A 5,803-nucleotide genomic window follows, 5' to 3' on the forward strand; every position below is an offset into this window, starting at 1 on the left:
AAAAAAAAGTACCTTCAAAAAGCCTCTCCTCTACAAAAACAATGAGAACATTGGCAAAAATTATAAGAATCAACTTTTTCAAAACTCTGGAAATTAATGAAATGGCTGCAATAACCTTATGAATATTTATTTGAGAAAACTGTTTGAATATTGATAAAAGCAGTGACCTTTGTGCCATTTTAACTTTGCCAAGTCCCATTCCCTTTCCCCACCTCCACAGCAGCCTTGAAAACCAGCAACTTTTAATCATAATGATAATCAGCAGCCTGACAGCCACTGCAGAGGGTAGAATGGGGTTGAACCTCCTTCACAGCCCCATTTCCAATGAAGTGTCATTATTTGACCTACCCAGTGATTTTCTGGAATATCCTACTGGAAGTCTTCTCTTTAACTGACCTAAGAGATCACTCAGTATGAACAGCATTTTGCTAAGGGGGATTTGTTAAAAATCATTCTTAGCAATTGTTTAACATTAAGGCTGTCTAATGCAATGGATACCAGTTGGACAAATGGTAGGATAACCAAATATCTTAAAAGGAAAAGGTGGGGAATTAGATATCCCTAGGAGTCTTTGGAAAGCTCCTACATTTTCCCATAAATCTAGAAGACCACACTCATGCATTAGTCTCTGCATATGCCCAAGGCTATACACATATTCATGAAAGACCTAAGGCTCATGCAAAGTCCCTAAGTCATGACTTCTACCTGATTCAGAGGCTCTGCATAAAATAAACACCAAGGCAAATATTACCAAGTTGATAAGTATCAACTGGCTGAGTGCTGAAGATGTGTCCCAAAATGCACAAATAGCCGCCCAGTAAAGAATGGGAGTCTCACAGGTTCCAGGAATGTAAGAAAATCTGTCTAATCATTAGCTCACTAAGATAACTGAGCAAAGACTTCAAGGGCCATACACAACAAAGAAAACAGAGTTTACAGAATTGCTTCAGAAAAGTAACTATATCACCCCAAAACACTCAGAAACAAATCCTTGGGAAGGGGGAATATCTAATTTCCTGATTTTACACATTATTTAAAATGTACAGTTTTCAACAACAACAACAAAAGAACATGCAAACAAATAAGGAAGTATGGCAAATATATAGGACATAAAAAGTAAAAAGAAACTGTCCTTGAGAAAATCTGGACACTAAATTTACTAGACAAAAACTTTAAACCAGCTGCTATCAGTATGTTCAAAAACGAAAGGAAATTATGCATAAGAAATTTTTATAAAGGACAAGGACAACCTTTCACCAAATAGAAGATATTAACAAAGAAATAGAAATTATTAAAAAGTATGTAAGAATTCTGGAGCTGAGATGTAAATAACTGAAATAAAAAACCCACTAGTAAAGCTCAACAGATTTGAGAAGGCAGAGGAAAGAATAGGGAACTTGAAGATACATCCACAGAGATTGTTCAGTCTGAGAAACAGAAAGTAACAAGAATGAGGAAAAATGTACTGAGTCTTGAAGACCTGTGGGGCATCATCAAGCACAGCAACATACACATAACTGAAGTCTCATAAGGAGAGGAGAAAAAAGGCAGAAAGAATATTTTAAAGATATAATGACTGAGAACTTCCCAAATTTGATGTAAACTATTAATCAACACTTTCAAGAAGCTCAACATAAATGGGTGTCGAATTCTGTCGAAAGCTTTTTCCTGCATCTATAGAGATGATCAGATGGTTTTTCTCCTTCAATTTGTTAATATGGTGTATCACATTGATTGATTTGCATATATTGAAGAATCCTTGCATTCCTGGGATAAACCCCACTTGATCATGGTGTATGATCCTTTCAATGTGTTGTTGGATTCTGTCTGCTAGTATTTTGTGGAGGAGTTTGGCATCTACATTCATCAGTGATATTGGCCTGTCGTTTTCTATCTTTGTGGCATCTGTGTCTGGTTTTGGTATCAGGGTGATGGTGGCCTCGTAGAATGAGTCTGGGAGTGTTCCTCCCTCTGCTATATTTTGGAAGAGTTTGAGAAGGATAGGTGTTAGCTCTTCTCTAAATGTTTGATAGAATTCGCCTGTGAAGCCATCTGGTCCTGGGCTTTTGTTTGTTGGAAGATTTTTAATCACAGTCTCAATTTCTGTGCTTCTGATTGGTCTGTTTCTATTTCCTATTTCTTCCTGGTTCAGTCTCGGAAGGTTGTGCTTTTCTAAGAATGTGTCCATTTCTTCCAGGTTGTCCACTGTATAGGCATATAGCTGCTTGTAGTAATCTCTCATGATCCTTGATGTGGCACATGGAATATTACTCAGCCATAAAAAGAAACAAAACTGAGTTATTTGTAGTGAGGTGGATGGACCTAGAGTCTGTCATACAGAGTGAAGTAAGTCAGAAAGAGAAAAACAAATACCGTATGCTAACACATATATATGGAATCAAAAAAAAAAAAAGGTTATGAAGAACCTAGGGGCAGGACAGGAATAATGACACAGATGTAAAGAATGGACTTGAGGACATGGGGAGGGGGAAGGGTAAGCTGTGACAAAGTGAGAGAGTGGCATGGACATATATACACTACCAAATGTAAAACAGCTAGCTAGTGGGAAGCAGCCACATAGCACAGGGAGATCAGCTGGGTGCTTTGTGACCACCTAGAGGGGTGGGGTAGCGAGGGTGGGAGGGAGGGAGACGCGAGAGGGAGGAGATATGGGGATATATGTATATGTATAACTGATTCGCTTCGTCATAAAGCAGAAACTGACACACCACTGTAAAGCAATTATACTCCAATAAAGATGTTAAAAAAAAAAAGCACAACAAAATCTATGTCGTAAAAATGCAAAGGGATCCTCACCTACACAAATCATAATCAAACTGATGAAAACCAAAGACAATGAGACAATCTTGAAAGCTACAAGAGAGATGCACTCCTCATATGCAAGAGATCCCGAATAAGATTAACAACTGATTTCTCATCAGACAATACAGAGTCCAACTGACTGAAATGAAAGGATACTGGACAGTAATTCAAATCCCCATGAGGAAATAAAAAGCCCTGATGAAAGTACATACATATATAAATGTAAAAGACAGTATAAATATATTTTGTTTATAACTCTTCAAGACTGAATCAAGAAGAAAAATTTGCACAAACTAATTACTAGTAGTGAAACTGAATTTCTCAAAGCAAACAAACAAAAAGACTCCCAGCAAACAAAATTCCAGGACCGGAGAACTTGACATGGGAATTCTATCAAACATATAAAGAAGAGCTGATACCGATCCATCTCAATCTTTTCCTAAAAATTGAAGAGGATGGAACACTCCTAAATTCCTTCTACAAGGCCAACATTGCCCTAACATAAAACCAGAAAAAGACTCTACAAAAAAAAAAAAAAAAAAAAAAGAAAATTACAGACCTATATCTTTCATGAATATAGATGCAAAACCCTCAGCAAAATGTTACCAAACCGAACCCAACAATATATAAAAAGAATCATACACTATGATCAAGTTGGATTTATTCCAAGGTCACAAGAAAGGTAAAATATACACAAACCAGTCAATGTGATACACCACATTAAAAAAACAAAGGATAAAAATCACGTGATCAGATTCTTTCCCCATATAGGTTATTACAGAATATTGAGTAGAGTTCCCTGTGCTATAGAGTAGGTCCTTATTAGTTATCTATTTTATATATAGTAGGGTGTATACGTGAATCCCAATCTACTAATTTGTCACTTCCCCCCACATTTCCCCTTTGGTAACCAAAGGTTTGATTTTGAGATCTGTTAGTCTGTTTCTATTCTGTAAATTAGTTCATTTGTATCAGTTTTTTAGATTCCACGTATAAGTGATATCATATGATATTTGTGTTTCTCCGTCTGACGTACTTCACTTAGTATGATAATCTCTAGGTCCACCCATGTTGTTGCAAATGGCATTATTTTGGTTTTTTTTAATTGCTGAGTAATATTCCACTGTATATATGTACCACATCAGGGATATATGTATTATAACTGATTCACCTTGCTCTACACCCGAAACTAACACATAATTGTAAATCAACTATACTCCAGTAAAAATTTTCTTAAAAAGAACAGCTTTAGAAAAACAAAACCAATTCCCCAAAAATGTTACTCTGAGTATATTGCAGACTGACTTTTCAAAAAAATAACAGGCTTCAAAGTAAACAAATGTCCCTGGACTCCAAGGGAAAAAGGGTCATAGACTCTCAAGAAGAGAAATGAAAAATAGGGACTCTGCTCTCTCCATCACCAAAGAGTTAAAACTTGCTCAGGTAACTGAGGGAAGAGCCAATCTCAAGAATTTAGCGGGGAAGGCTTGAGAAATTATGTCTCAAGCCCCCCCAGACACAACCGCTTCTATTGCCTTTTGAAGTCTGTCACAAATAATGGAATAAAGTATGCACAGAGTTAACAACAACAACGAAAACAATCACATGATCATCCTGAAGCGTAAAACAGCCTTTGACAAAATTCAACTTCCATTAATGATAAAAACCATAATCAAAGTTGGTATAGAGAAAATATATCTCAACATAATAAAGGCCATTTATTACAAACCCACAGCTAACATCATACTCGATGGCGAAAACTTCCAAATTAAGAAACTAGACAAGGATTCCCACTCTCACCACTTTTATTTAAAAGTCACAGTAGTCAGACAAGAAAAAGAAATAAAAAGTATCCAGATCGGAAGGGAAGAGGTAAAACTGTCATTGTTTGCAGATGACATGATAGTATATAAAGAAAACACTAAAATCTGTGCCAAAATCTATTAGAACTAATAAATTAATGCAGTATACTTGCAGGATACAAGATTAAAATACAGAAATCTGTTGCTTTTCTACACATTAATAATGGACTATCATAAACAGAAAGCAAAAAGACAACCCCATTTTAAATTACATCAAAAATAATACCTATGAATAAAATTAACCAAGGAGGTGAAAGACCTATACTCTGAAAACTATAAAACACTTATGAAGGAAACTGAAGATGATACAAAGAAACAGAAAGATATTCTAAGCTTTTAGATTGGGAATATTGTTTAAAATAGCCATATTACCCAAAACAATATACAGATTTATTGTAAGCCCTATCAAAATCCCCATGACTAATTATTAGAGAAATGCAGATCAAAACTACAATTAGGTATCACCTCACACCAGTTAGAATGGGCATCATCAGAAAATCTACAAACAACAAATGCTGGAGAGGATGTGGAGAAAAGGGAGCCCTCTTGCACTGTTGGTGGGAACGTAAATTGATACAGCCACTATGGAGAGCTGTATGGAGTTTCCTTAAAGAACTAAAAATAGAACTACCATAGGACCCAGCAACCCCACTCCTAGGCATATATTCAGAGAAAACCATAATTCAAAAAGACACATGCACCCCAATGTTCACTGAAGCACTATTTACAATAGCCAGGTCATGGAAGCAACCTAAGTGTCCATCGACAGATGAATGGTAATGAAGCTGTGGTACATATATACAACGGAATATTACTCATCCATAAAAAGGAACGAAATTGGGTCATTTGTAGAGACGTGGATGGATCTAGAGACTGTCATACAGAGTGAAGTAAGTCAGAAAGAGAAAAACAAATATCGTATATTAACGCATATATGCGGAACCTAGAAAATGGTACAGGTGAACCGGTTTGCCGAGCAGAAACTGAGACACAGAAGTAGAGAAGAAAACATATGGACACCAAGGGGGGAAAGCAGCGGGGGGTGGGGGTTGTGGTGGGATGAATTGGGAGAGTGGGATTGACATGTATACACTGATGTGTATAAAATGGATGAATAA

This window comes from Lipotes vexillifer, unplaced genomic scaffold (assembly GCF_000442215.2).
Source record: "Lipotes vexillifer unplaced genomic scaffold, Lipotes_vexillifer_v1.1 scaffold407, whole genome shotgun sequence".
Lineage (NCBI taxonomy): Eukaryota > Metazoa > Chordata > Mammalia > Artiodactyla > Lipotidae > Lipotes > Lipotes vexillifer.